Here is a 15,087-nt window from a genome sequence, read left to right on the forward strand (position 1 = left end):
GCTCTGGGGGGCTTCCTGGCCAAGTCGTCAGCGGGCACGAGGGGGCGCTGTCGGCCGGCTTCCCGAAACCACTGGCTCCCTTCCACAGCTGCACGGGGAGTGGCCATCGGAGGGTGTGCCGGCCCAGCGACTGAGGCCTGGCTTTCCCGCGGGGCGGCCCTCCCTTCGGTCCCTAAGGCAGACAGGCCAAGGGCACTAGCCCTGGCAGGGAGGGCACGGGGCTCCAAGCCTGGCCAGTATGGGGGTGAGCTCATTCCCCCTGGGACCAATTTTCCCCATCCCAGGGCTCAGGTTGCCTGCTGGGCCCTCATCAACCCCATCGGTTGGGAGGGGGCTCCGAGGCCACTAGGCTCCAGCCTGCCCTTGGCGCTAACCCCACCCCACCCCCACCCCCGTCCCACGCCCCACGCCAGGGAAACAAAAGGTTAGGGGCCCAGAGGGAGTTATCTGGCCCCACTACCACCAAGGGAGGGGTGAGGGGGCCAAGAAGGGCACACCTCCTCCCCACTCCCCCAGCTCCACAGATTCTTCGAGACACTTTCACAGGCGGAAATTCCCAGAGGTCAGAGGAGGGAAACGGTTAATTCCTTTTATTCAATGGGTCCCCCCTACATGCCTCCCCCCAGCTTCCTCCCTCCACTTCCCGCCCCCTCCCTGTGTGAACAGGAAGTGGAGAGGAAAAGGCTCAGAGCGGAGCAGCTGGGAGCAGGAGGCAGGGAGGGGGCGGCAGGCTTGGTGCCAGCCCTGCCCCTCATGGCTGCTCGCTGGAGAACCAGACCCTCTGTGGCCTGGGAAAGAACTGCAAGCCGGCAGGCAAGTGGCAGCGGAGCCGCGTGACGGCCTCCCATTGGAGTCCCCTCTGTCAACCTGCTTCTAGGTCAAAGACTGCTACCGGGAGGGCATAAGGCACCCTCTGTCCAAGCCCCAGAGGCCCGGCCACTGAGGCCCCACCCCCACTGCAGGCCGGGCATCGTGAGGCTGGCAGGCATCTCATCAGGCAGTCGCCCGGTCCTGGCACTGGCTCCAGCCACTCAGCCCCTTGGCCCTGCCAGTTCTTTGAAGCTCATGCAGTGCTTCCTGTTTGGGGCAGGCGATGCCAGAGCCCCTCCCCCACCATTGTTCTGCAGAGACCATAGGTCCATCTGTTGCCCCATGGTGGGGCCCCTAGGCAGTGCCACACGGGAGCAGCACCACAAAGGACCCTGCTGGCAGCTTTGATTATGTGGCTCGAGGCTGGGCCCCCGAAGCAGGTTGAGGATGAATGGTGGTCAGAGGCAGGTCCAGCTTGGGCCATGGGACAAGGAGGATGCTTGGTAGTTCCAGTGACAGGGGCAGCCAGAGCCCCCAGCTTCCTCTGCCACCTGAAGCATGATGATGCTTTTCCGGGACCTGTACCTGCTGAAGTCACCAGGAGAGGGACGCCATTCCATGCCCAGTTTCTGAAAGGGAAGACTGGGCAAACTTGTGTCTAGGATGGTTGACAAAGGGGGCACAAAGTAGGGTTCTTCTCTCCAAGGGATCAGTCCTTCTCGCCAAATGCCTTAAGATTGGCGGCTTTCCTCTCCCTGAGCTGCTTTGCTGTTTCTTGGCATTCACCTTGAAGTAGCTCTTGAGCTGAGAAGTCAGGAACCATGGGGTCACTGGGAGGTAAGGGTGGCCCTATGTTGGTGACCAGCAACCAGTGTCCACTGAGAACAAGCCCAGGCAGGCCCACAGGAAAAGAGAAAGGGGCATGGGTCTGGCCCCAGGAAAATGGGTGCTGCTCTTGGTTCCCAGTCTGGCTGTAGCCAAAAGTCTGTGTTTCTCAGGTATGTGTGAAGGGAGGTGCAGCTCACCTCCTCTGCCTAATAGCGCAGCTCTGGCTCCAACCTGCTTCCTCCCACAGGGCTAGAAGCCAAGACATGGTCTACCCCACTTCCCTTACCAGGTCCTCTGGCTTCTCCCCAGCCCAGGACCTGAACTACCTAGACCATGCCTTCCGAAGGCCAGCACGGCAGACACCTCAGCTGCTCTTGTTCTAAGAAAAGCCTTCAAGGATGTTCACAGCCCGAAATGGATCTGCTCTGCCTCCCTGATGGGAGCTGGCCTGGGAGGCCCCCACCCCCATTTACTGTCTTTCCTCCCCCACCCCAGTCTCTCTGGGATGCCAGGATGCTGAGCAACCCATCTGGAAAACCATTGCGGCCAGTCCCTGGTCCTCATCTTCCAGATGCTGAATCTCAGAGAAGTTGGTGGCTGACACGAGGCTCGAGCCAGGATCCTGTCCCTTCTCCATGAAATTCAGTGACCCCGTGCCCATCAGGATGCAAACACAGCTATCGGCTTCACCGTTCTTGCTCTCCTTCTCCCCCTGAAGTGCTTTGAGTGGACGGGTGGGGAGGTGACTGGAAAGAACAGGTGTAAGACTCCTCTTTGCCATTTACCAGCTGTCAGTTTAATCATCCCCTCAGAACGTCAATTTCTTTGCTCGAAAATGCGAATAAATAGGGGCGCCTGGGTGGCTCAGTGGTTTGGGCTGCTGCCTTCGGCTCGGGTCATGATCTCAGGGTCCTGGGATCGAGCCCCGCATCGGGCTCTCTGCTCCGCAGGAAGCCTGCTTCTCTCTCTCTCTCTCTCTCTCTCTCTCTCTGCCTACTTGTGATCTCTGTCTGTCAAATAAATAAATAAAATCTTTTAAAATAAAAAAAAGAAAATGCGAATAAATATAACAGAACTTGGAGGCTCAGGTGTAGCTTGGACCGGAACAGTATGGCATGTCTGTGTTGGCCCCTGAGCGATTCCTTTTGGCTTGTTTCTCTTCCACTGTCATTCTGTGCCTCATTCCTCTGGGGCTGGGACCCTGTAAGCCCTGTCGTGGCTCTTCAGCACAAACTCCTCTGATCTCCTCTTTGGAAATCCAAGCCGAATTGAAAAGAAAGAGGCTAGCTTGAGAAAGCTTTTCGGGTTTCTCAAAATATGGCGATGCTGGGTAAGTGATTCAGGATGAGTGTGAGAAGGATCCCTCGGGAGTATAGAATATGGCCCCTGAGGTGGGACAGGAAAGCTGCCCTGGGGGATGGGGTCCCAGTTTTCTGGAGGTGAGAGGACACTACTCTTGCCTTGCTCCGGGGGACAGATAGGATAGGCTGAGGGGGCTGGGCCAGGCATGGCTCCACTGCCAGCCTGCCCTCCTGGTTCAGCCCTGAGAACTTGCACAAGAGCCTGGCTGGCTGGCTGGCACTCCCCTGGGAGTCTCAGGAAGTCCCCCTTGTCCCCCCTTGACCTTTGACCTCTTGGGCCCACTGCAGGCCAGAATTCCAGACAGCTGTCCTCTCTTTTACCTTCTGTTCCTGGCCATTTCCCTTTAAGACTAGAACTTAGAGATACCCCAAACCCCCATCTTATAGCTCATCCTTTCACATGCTCTTCGGTACTGACCAGCTGCAGTCTTCCCTGGGGCGCTCCCTATGTGAGCAGCAGAGACCCTGGGCCATAAGCCAGCGGGAAAGACCCTTGGAGTCTAGCTACCTGAAGGGTCCAAGCCTTATAGGATAGTGCCCAACAAGTACTCCTGAACTCCAGATACCCTCGAGGCTGTGTTGCTTGACTTCATCTCTGTCCCAGAACTCAGTGGCCCAAGCCAAGAGCAGCAGACAGAGCCTCCTCACCCTCCAGCCTCTGCAAAGTCAAAGTTGAAAGGACCCTTGATACTGTTCCACATTAAAACATGCTGCACCTCACGGCAACTCAGTTTCACAATCAAATAATTCCCTTTGGTTTTCTAGCGGAATTTTTGCTTTTATTTTTTAGGGTTTCTTGGCCTTTTTTTTTTTTTTTTTTTTAAGCAATCTGTCTAAATTTGTCATCACACATCCCCCATTTCCGCCCCTAAGGGCCTCCTTTTCATCCCCTGGAATCTGGAAACCATATGTGTGGGCAGAAACCCCCCAGCATCCCCCACGGCACCCTGGCCCAGCCTGGCCTCCACAGGGGCAGCCTGTTCGCTGGGGAAGAGTCTACACTCCAGGCTGGGGCTGGAAAGGGAGTTTCTCTTTGGACCTTCCCAGCTCAAGCCATGGAGAAGCCGTGTGGTCTAGTGGTTAGGGTTGGAACACATGAGTTCTGTCCCCAGCAATCTCTTTGACTAACGCCAGAAGCCTGGGAAAGTCCCCTTGGTAGCCAAGGGACTCAGTTTCCCCATCTTCTGTAGGACTCAGAGCGTTACCAGCCAGCTTATCTCCTACCTGCCTTGGTAAAGAGAGTTTTTGATCCAGAATTTTTGCTCTGTCACTTGCAAGCCCTATGACCTTGACAAATGGCTTAATCTTTCTAAATTTCAATTTCCTCAATTAGAGACTATGGTACCTACATCGTGATTGTTGCTAGGATTATGTAAGAAAACCTATTCTCAAGGGCCTAACGTCAATAAACATTAGTTGTTAGTAATAAGTAGAAATAGATAATAAGGTGGCAGTGTGTTCTCAGCGGGCCCAGTTCTGAGGCCCAGACTGCCTGCCCCTGCCTCTCCTGCTCAGACTGCCCTGTCCCGACCTTCTTTGGGCCTCCTCTGGCTCTAGAAGGGGAAGGGATGCATTAGTGGGACGAGTGGATCAGGCCTGAGGCCCTGCGCTCTGTCCCTGTCTCCATGGCGACCCCAGCCCCTCCCCTTCTTCCTTCCTCAGGAGCTTTCTGTTTACTGTAAACAGTGGCCCTAGCTCAGCCCTAGCTGATCCCGCCCAGGGACAGCCAGACCCTCTCTGAACTGGGGACAGACAGGCTAGATGTGAAGGTGCGGCCACCGGATCCTGGGCTCCAAGTGGCCTTGAACAGGCTCTGTTTTGCCACCTGGACTGGAGGGGAGGAAAGAAGGGGGAACGCAAAGGCCTGTTACTTCAGACCCAGGGCAGCCAGGGTCTGAGAGACGAGGATCACTGGAGTGTAATTAAGGGAGACCGTGCGCAGAGAGCCTGGTAGAGAGATCTCTGGCGTGGCCTTAGACTGATCTGGGTTCAAATCCTGCCCTGGACTTCCAGATGTGTTCATTGTATGACCTAAGTCTGGTCATTTCATTTCTCTAAGCCCTGCTCCATTTATTGATTTGTAAAATAGAGGTGATAACACAGTCCTAGTCCTTAGAAGACCAGTTGCTGGGTAGACTGGTGATAACTCGCACACACGTTAGTTGCTAGCCTGCACTGGTGGTGGCTGGAATTTTTTTTTTTTAAGATTTTATTTATTTATTTGACAGAGATCACAAGTAGGTAGAGCAGCAGGCAGAGAGAGGTGGGGGGGCAGACTCCCTGCTGAGCAGAGAGCCCTATGTGATATGGGGCTCAATCCCAGGACCCTGACTGAGATCATGACCTGAGCTGAAGGCAGAGGCTTAACCCACTGAGCCACCCAGGTGCCCTGGTGGTGGCTGGATTTATGATTTTTCCCCTTAGATACTCTCCTGCTCAGGGACTTTGCATGAGTCCCAGCCGATTCCTCCACCTGGCGCGCATCAATCACACAAGCTACAAGCAAGTGTGTGTGTGCACAAAGCACAGACACCTGGGAACACAGCAAATACATACAAGCCAAGTAATGAAATGAAACTCGCAAGCATCTGAGGCACAGGAGAATCTCCATGAAGGTGGAGTTAGAGTCCAGTTGTTTCATTTTTTCTTTTTTTTAAATATTTTATTTATTTTTAAGTAATCTCTACACCCAAAGGTGGGGCTTGAACTCATAACCCCCGAGATCAAGAGTTGCACACTCCACCAACCGAGCCAACCAGGCGCCCCGAGTCTAGTTTCCTTTTTTTTTTTAAAGATTTTATTTATTTATTTGACAGAGAGAAAGAGATCACAAGTAGGCAGAGAGGCAGGCAGAGAGAGGGGGGGAGGAAGGCTCCCTGCTGAGCAGGGAGCCCAATGTGGGGCTTGATCCCAGGACCCTGAGATCATGACCTGAGCTGAAGGCAGAGGCTTAACCCTCTGAGCCACCCAGGTGCCCCCCGAGTCTAGTTTCTTAAGCCCATATCTGGGCCTGAGTAGAACGACACTGGAGGGGGGACATTGTCCCACCATTGCCAGGTCATCCCAAGTGCCTACTCTCCCTCCACGCAGCCTCCCAGGATTGCACCCATGCTCCCTTCTCACCTGACCACTGTACAGGAATACAGGGAATGCTGTTAGGATACGACTTCCCATTCCTAGGGGTCAGCCTTTCAGGCCAGAATGTCTGGAATGTGAGGCCTCTGGTCCCCACCTGAGGAGCTCACAAGTGACTTCTTTGACTCCAGCATCCTTGGAAATACAGGCCAGGTAGGGGAGCCTTCAAGGGTGAGACGGAGAGCTGTCATTCCCCTTACCACCAGAACCGGGGTGGCTGGGGTTAGGCAGGGGCATTCATGAATTTGAGTCATTCCCCACAGACCCATGAGTAAGCCTGGCTCTGGATTTCCAGCACCCCCTCCCCACCAAGATGCCTGTCGGGGTCTTCCAAGGCTGGGTTCCAGTTGATCCCAGGTGTAGCCCTGGGGTTGCCTCCTGGGCTCAGCTCCCTCCGAGGCAGGAAGTAGCGTGAGGAGGCTCATGAGCTTTGCTGCCCTCACATTGGTCTGCTGATAAGCAGGCCTAACTCCAGAGTTTCTGTCCTCACCCTGGTCTGGGCTGCATGAGCAAGGAGAGGAGCCCCCAGTACTAAAGTCAGGCCCGTGGACAGGGCTGGAAATCCCCCACTTCTTACCTTGGCTGGTTGAGGAAACAGCCTCCCGGCAGAAGGCCACCTCCCGCCAGGGACTTTTCTCCTGGGGGTGACACAACATACAGGGCAGCGACAGGGACCCCAGCCTGCCGCCCTTCAGCCAGCCCCAGGGTTCAGGGGAACATCACACATGGGACCAGGGGAACATCACACATGGGACCACTCTCTCCCTTGCAGGAAGCATGGCAGTCAAAGGTTCTAGAGCCCTCCAGCGGCTTAAGCAGGCCCGAAAGGCTGGGCAGGGAGAAGGGAGGCCCTGGGGTGGCCAGGAAGGTCCACACGGCTGGTGGCATCCGGGAATCTGATAGGGCCCTTTCTGTACCAGGAGCTCCCCAACCCCTCCTCCACAGCTCCCTGCCCTCACCGATCTGAGCCGGGCTTCTGATAGGATATAAAGTCTTCATGGGGGCTCTGGTCTCTCAGGGTTGTGGTTTCCAGTTTTGATTATGAACATTTATGTATCAGTGACACACAGACTCAAAGCCCATAGGAACTATTATTAAAGCTCGATATTTTTTTAGATAAAGAATAAGTGTAAATGGAAATTTTCCCATTTCCTCCCACCTCTTGCCAGATGGCCTTGCTCCCTCCTGCTCTCAGTCCACTGAGGAGCCCACCACACTAATAGATGAAGGCAGCACAGCCTGGCTCAGAGCGGCCCATCCCACCATGCAGGAGGGTACAGGGCATGGGGCGTGGGGCGCAGCTCGTTTTTTTGTTTTTAAAGATTTTATTTATTTATTTATTTATTTATTTATTTATGAGAGAGAGACAGCATGAGAGGGGAGAGGTCAGAGGGAGAAGCAGACTCCCCATCAAGCAGGGAGCCCAATGTGGGACTTGATCCCGGGACCCCAGGATCATGACCTGAGCCGAAGGCTTAACCAACTGAGCCACCCAGGCGCCCCGCAGCTCATTTTCTTAATGCTTTGCACACCACCACCAAAGGAGTAACCCAGGTCTGAACTCTTCTATTCATTGTCATTAACATGGAAAGAAACTCAGTCCTTTGGTAAGGCTCTTTTGCTGCAGGGGTGGTTATGCTACTACCACATAAGGCCCCACAACCTGTCCCTAGAGCCCCCAAACCCCCATGCAGAAAGGGAGCATTTCTCAAGGAAGAATGGATGGGCCTGTGTATGTATATGTGTTTCATGATTACATGCATGTGTGTGTGCCTGCACACCCAGGTGTGCTGATCAGACAAAGCCTGCTTAGGGACAGCCTCTGATTGCGGGTCCTGCCAGCCACTGGGGCCACATGCAGGTCATACAGGTACTGAGACACCTGCCAGTAAACCTTCTGACCTGAGTCAGAAGAACCTCTGATGCTGACTCATATTTTTTATCTCACCGACATTGTCACAACAGAACCCTTTAGATAGGCGAGGCCCCTGTCAATGTGTCCCTGTCTCCTGGTGGAGGGGAGGAGCCCGAGGCACAGGGAGGAGAGGGAATGGCCCGAAGTCACATGGTTCCACAGAGCAGGGTCTCCTGTGTGCTCCCCCTCCTCCCAGGTCCTACCTTTTCTGTCCCCCAGAGAGAAGGCAAGCTCAGAACCCCCTCTCTGTCCTTGGAAATGGGACCTAGCCCATGTCAAATGGGTCAGCCCTCCTAGTGGGGAAGCAGGGGCCCCACGGGCAGAGCGCTGGGATCTGACTCTTCTGCCAAGGCCAGGACCAGAGTTGCCCCCAGCTCCAACTGGCCCAGGGGGCTGTGGGGCCAGGACTTCCTGCTTCATTCAAAAGCTCAGCCCTGTAAGGGTGGCAGAAGGGGAGGGTGAAGGGAGGGCTCAACGTCCAGCCCCCTCCCCCCCTCACTGACAGCTGTAATCTGCTTGGGAAAATCTCTCTCTTTTTTTTTTCCGCACAGGAAAAAATATTAGTTGTCCCGATAACAAGGAAAACAAAATCCAGTGCAGGGCATCAGAGACTTCCTGAGGCGGGAAACAATGTCCAGGGAGTTCAGTGGAGAAGCCCGAGCTGGGAGGCTGAGGGGGAGCTGAGAGAGGACACTGGTCCAGGCCTATCCGGCCTGCGGGGGAGGGGATGACAGATCGAGGAACTTGGAAAAAAGATTTCCCCCCCAAAACCTTGAAGTCTGGGCCGTTGAGCTATATCCGGGAAATGATTCAGGAGCGCGCACGTCCCTAAAGGGATCAGGCCCCATCAGCTCAGGTGCTTTAAGTCTACTTCTCTTCCCTCCCAGTCCCCAGCCTGTTCTCTTGGGGGCTGCTGTCCCTGGGCCTGGGAACCTAGAGGGTTAGGCGGCAGGGTGCCTGCTAGGGGACCTGGAGAGGCCAAGGGTACCCCATGGACACCCCTCCCCACAGGCTTCTCGCCTTGTCTGCCCCAAGGTTGCTTCCCTGGGTAACTTTCCACTGGGGTTGAGGGTCCCAGAAGAGGACGGCTTCTCCAGAGGCTCCACCCTCAAGCTGCCCGGACTCTGTTGCCAGTTTCCCCAGGGCACTCCAGGAGATTTGGTCCAGTGGGTGTGGCCTCTGATCACCATGGGCTCTATGGAGGGGCAAATGAGGCCTTAGGATTTAAAGCAGGGCCCTGTGTTTCCAGGGAGAAGTGGTTCTCAAGCCACAGTGCACAATGGGTCCCTTAGGGAGCTTTTAGAAAATACCAGAGCCTCCTAGGCCCCTTTTCTGAACAATTACATCAAAATCTTTAGGAAGCTGCTCAGGTGATTCTTATGGGCTGAGAAACCCCTGTTCCATGACGCTGTGACACTTTGGTCACTTGCTGGCTGGTCCCCTCCACCTCTGGCATCAGCACTGGTCCCTCGGTTTCAGATTGAAGACCCTCAGAAATTACCCACCACCTAGCCGATGGCCTCCAGACTGTAGAGTCCCCTGACCAGCCAGGGGCCAGCTGGCTAACCTGATAGGAGGTTCTGGGTTACCGCTGCCCCTTTCCTCTGCTCCTCTTCCCCTTGGGCGATGATGTCTGGGGCCTTTGTTCTTAGCCAGCAGGCTCTGTGATCAGAAACCTACCCACAGCTTAATTATAGCTGCGTTCCCCAGCCATAGGCTGGCCACCCTCCACACCCAACCTGCCCAGCTCTCCTGTTCAGCAACCCCCTTCCTCACAGAGCTGGTAGCCCAGGCAACTCCTCCCCACACCCCAGGGTCATAGCCAGCTTTATTCTCGGGAGGACTCGAGGTTCCTTCCCCCATATGCCCTCAGCCCCTGCTCGGCACAAAGGCTTGGGCCCTCCTCCTGGAGGTCTGGGCTCTGAGCACAGGAGCCGTGATGATGACCATGGGCTGGGGGCCTTGCCAGGCTGCTGCTGCTGCTGGTAAACTTACATGGGAAACTCTCTGAAGTCAGAGACCATTCCTGCATCAGTTTTGATTATTCATAATCATGTAGCAATCACCTATGGGCTAGGTCTATGGGGAGCTACAAACATGAAGAGAGCCAAAGTCCCTCCACTCGAAGGCCTTCTCAAGACAGGGAAGGGCTGGGGCGCCTGGCTCTCGTGACTCTTGACCTCAGGGTGTGAGTTTAAGCCCCATGTTGGGCATAGAGATTACTTAAAAGAGAGAGACAGAGAAGGACCTGTAATGAGCTAGCACAATGAGTTCTCTGAAACCATCTCAGGAGCACCCAAACAACATAGTGTAAGGATCATGGCAACTACTCCATAAATGTTCATTGAATGAATATTCGTTTCTTAAGTGGAGCATAGTATATCCCTCCCCTAGCTTACAAAGATAGGGGGATATCTCAGGGATCAGGGACAAAGTGAGGCTCCCACTGTAGCCTGGCTCAGGAGAATTCACTGGGCTCCCTTTTTGCTCCCAGCCAGGCTTTTACCAACAGAGGGGGCTTGGAAGTCCCCAGGGTCTGTCCAGAGGGTCTGTGGGTTACCGTCCCCTCTGTCTAAGTGGTCCTGCCTACCTGGAGAATCACCGCAGATCCTGAGAGACAGGACCACAGAGCAGGATTTTTCCTTCTCCTAAGGGGGCCTTCTTGGCCTTGGATTCCCAGGGGTCTCCCCCTTCCCACTGGAGGAGCCCACCCCAGCTCCCAGCCCCCACTGCATTGTTTTCCAAACAGGTGGAAGATGCCCTGGACAAGTGGCCACCTGGCTGTGGGGAGAGGGGAAGCCCCAATGCACGCCTCTGGGGCTCCCATCTCCCCAGGGGCAGCAGTTCTCTGAGAAGCCACTGCCTGCTCCCCAGAAGCCCAGGCTCTGACCCTTGGCCTGGGCAGTGGGCAGCCCGCTTCAGGAGCTTGGGGTGAGGGGCTTAGAAGGGAGGGGCTCCAATCCCAGCTGCCTAGCTCTGGGTACTAACAGGCCATGCCGGGGGCAGCCGAGATTGGGGGGGGCACCACCACCTGCTTTTCCTTGTTTTGTTTTCAGGGCACTAATTACTGTGCTGAGCTCTGAGCTGCCTAATGAGGCCGTTTGGATTTCCTGTTGTTCTGGCTTCCCAAGACCCTTAAAGGGCCAGCATCTCACTAGGAGCGGCCCGGGTGGGACACCAGCTATCCTGGTGAGGATGAACACAGAGGGGCTATCCCTCTGCTCAGCCTGAATGCCAAGGGCAGTGACAAGGGGATGGTCTATTGCTTCCCAGCTGCTCACATCCTCCATGAGGACCTGTTCAGAAGGGCCCGCACCGGAAGCAGGAGCTTCAGAACTGTGTAGCTGGGCCAGAGCATGGGGGTGGGGGGTGGTGAGGCCTGGAGGCCAGGGCTGAGGAGGAAAGGCTGGTGATGTCACCAGTGCCCAGACTGTGAGAACCACTGCAGCACCAGGCAGGAGGGAAACGCCATGACGTCCTGCCACCCCCCTACTAGAAAATAAACACTTGTCTGAGCAGCCAGTGCCACTTCCGAAGGGGCAGGCTAGCCCAGCTAGTAGCCCAGCAATGGGCCTTGGCCCAGCTGGGAGCAAAGTGCTTTACCCAAGTTGGATGCAGAAAGGCCTGCAGGTCAGGGTGCCCTAACTCAGTCCCTCCATGGCACACCACCAGACAGGGCTCACAGGACGCATTCGTCCCTTCTGCACCTTTGGGCTTATCCCCCCTTCCATGTGTGCCACAGGCTGCTGATGAACTGGCAGGGCTGCGGGGGGATTGCCCTTCCAATCTCTGGCACAGCCTCAGCCCCAAGACCTGCCTCAAGTGCCCCTCCAGCTGCCCCAGACTGTGGGTCCCCTGGGCCCCAGGAGCCCTGGCCCGCAGCACCCTCCCCCACAGACAGGGTGACGACATTGTTGTTCTTATACGGGGCCTTCCGCCTGGAGTTCCGGCTCCGCTAAATGGTGGGAATGAGGGTCCCAGGGACAAAGCCAGCCTGGTTCCCGCAGTCACCTCAGAATGGACGGAATCCCCATTGTGTGCGGGCGCCCTGTGCCCGCCCTCCCCTTGCCCGCGCCGGACATGCCAACAAACAGCTCATTGAGTCCGGGGGAGGGGCCCGGGAGACAACAATGTCCCCCAGCGGGCCAGGGCAGTGAGCTCAGCTGGAGGTGGGGGCTGCCATGGAGGCTGGAGGGCGATGATCTCAGCCTGGGGAGGGACGGCCCATGCGACAGGCTGACCTGAGCCTGGCCTCCCCGGTGAGGCTGAGAAGGGCCGAGCAGGGCTGGCCTCACCCCAGCTGCCCCACCCCCGAGCTGGGAACTGACCCGGGCTTCTCATGCTTAAATAGCCCCAGCCCAGGGTGCCAAGCAAGCACAGCAAGGGGCCCACGAGACCCTGCAGAGCCACCCCAGATCCAAGAGGCTGGGGGACCCTACCTCTAGCAGTGGCATTCCAGAAGCCCCTGAGTGAGGCCCAGTCCAAACAGAGTCCTCCCTGCCACCAGGCCACACTGACCACAGCCGGACTTTTGGATCAATAAGCAGATGTGATTGTTATAACCAGTACTATCTAAAGAGCAGGCTCAGCCTGGAGAGGGGGTGAGGATCCAATCCCTGGAGGTATTCAAGCTCTTGGTTACAGAATATGGGGTTGGTCTAGGTGGCCTTGAGAGCCCACCTCACCCTGAGCTTCTTGAAACACCTATGGATTCCCTTTGTGGGTTCCAGGCCTGAGGTTAGACGAACCTGGGCCTGATCCAACCCTTCATCCTCTGATCTAGGCGAGTCTGAGCTTCCAGGCAAGGTCTCGGGCCTCTGAGAGAAAAGGGAGGAAGTGGGGAGAACTGGCAGGGGAAGTGGCATGGCCAGAGCGGCTTCGGCCCTCCATATTAGAGCTGGGGAGCCCTAATGCTGGTCCTGCTTGCAGGGCTCTATCTGGAAAGCCGAGGCTGAGAAGAGAAAGCAGATGCTGGGCTTGGGGCCCCTCCTAGTAGGTGATCAGGGGTCTGGCATTCTTAGGTAGCCAGCCATCTCAGGGGCAGGACCCTGGCATCCGTATACACCTGACTACGAGCCAGAAGTGCAGAAAGACTCCTATCGCCTCTGGAGTGCCCTTTGTCCCTCGCCACTCTAGACCACCTTGCAGACCTCCTCGGCTCAAAAACCCACAGGCTCCTGACTGCCTCTCAGTCAAGTCCAAATTTGCCTGCTGGGTCCCCAAACCCTAGCTATCTAACCTCATGTCCCACCCTCCCCGTGTGAAATCTGTTCCACCTTTACCTACTTCATTTTCCCCCTGATTCTTTTCCTCTCTCCATTCTCCCTACCAGGAATGCCCCTTCTTCTCTAAGTTCCACTCTTTTTCTTCATCCAGGCCCTCCCACAAAGCCTCTTTTGACCCCTAAAGCCCCGTTCCCTCTCTCAACCCTGGTTCCAAAGGTCATCACATTTCCTCTTCATGGACCTTGATTTCATCTCCACATCCCATCACATCAGGAGCAAAGTGTGATGCTCCTTTTGGCCTTGCGGATCTTAGTCCTGTGCTAGGCACATGGTAGAACGCGTCGACAATTGGCTGACAGTTGGATCCACACTCTGCACATACATGTGGCCCCAAGAAGGCTAGACTTGGGGCATACACATCTTTTGCCTGCATTCTCTTCTTCTGATGGCAATTGATGGATTTGTCTTCCGTCTCCCCAGCTTCCTGTCTACCTGGAGAAGGGCTTCGGTAATAAGGGTAGGGGAGGAAACCACTTGGGAGAGGAGGGGAAGCAAGGGGCGGGGGGCGGGGGGGAGTTGGTCACAGGGAGACACAGAGATTTTGGTGGCAGAATGCTCCAACAAAAGGAGTATTCGTGCTGCCGAGCAAGACTTAGGAGAGTGGGGTGAGTGGACACAGTAGAGGGTCAAAGCCTGCCTGTTTCTTTTTTTTCTTTTTTAAAGATTTTATTTATTTATTTGACAGACAGAGATTACAAGTAAGCAGAGAGAGAGGAGGAAGCAGGCTCCCTGCTGAGCAGAGAGCCCGATGCGGGGCTCGATCCCAGGACGCGGTCCCAGGACGCTGTCCCAGGACGCTGGGATCATGACCTGAGCCAAAGGCAGAGGCTTTAACCCACTGAGCCACCCAGGCGCCCCAGCCTGCCTGTTTCTAAATGTATAGAGTAACTGAGACTATTACTGAAATCCCTGGTGTTGGAGAGGCTGAGTATTCACTCTTGCTCTGGAAATTCTCTATGAGCTCCCAGACCTGAAATTCAGCCTGCCCCTTTGCCTCAAAGTTCTTGTGGCTGGACAGTTCCGTAGGGCTTGTTTTTCTGAGAGTGGCGGCCAGACGGCTGGGGGCAGGAGAAGCAATGTGACATTGGCTCACAGCGGCCTCAGCTTGTCCAGAAAACTCCTTGGGGCTCTGGTTCTGGTGCCTCCCAGGCCTCTCTGGACTTATTCCCTGGGGAGAGTCTGAACACATACATTCTCTGGGCTGGAGGTTCTTTGCTAATTACAGGCAAGGCAAGTTATTCATTAGCAAGCATCAACATGAAATTCTCATCAACTCCAGGGGAGAGTTCAACCTGGCTGAACAACTGGGATACATAGTGTAGACACTGTCACAGGAAGTTCTCCCATATGTCTAACCTAAATCCTTGCCACAACTGAAGCCCGTTTCCTCTCATTCCGACCATGGTGGGAGAAGGAGACAGCCGGTCACCATCCTTTGCTTCAGACCCCTCACCTCCTTGACCATGGCAGTTAGATTCTCCCTCAGCCTTCTCCAGGAATCAATGCCCCTGCCCACTCAGGCAGCTGCTCAGAGTTGGCGCCTATCCCTGATGTCTTTCTCTATGAGAGTATTTGGGAAACACAGCACTTCCTGGTTCAGGCCTAACCCTTTCTTCCAGGGAGGTTGCCCCAGTAGCCCCCACTCCCAGGTTCCTGGGGCTGCCTATCCCCTATCTCTTGCTTGCTTCAAGTCCTGGGTGGCAGCTGGGATCAGAGATCAGAAGCCATGTGGAGAAATGAGAGGTCAGAGTTC

Source organism: Mustela lutreola, chromosome 7 (genome assembly GCF_030435805.1).
Source record: "Mustela lutreola isolate mMusLut2 chromosome 7, mMusLut2.pri, whole genome shotgun sequence".
NCBI classification, from domain to species: domain Eukaryota; kingdom Metazoa; phylum Chordata; class Mammalia; order Carnivora; family Mustelidae; genus Mustela; species Mustela lutreola.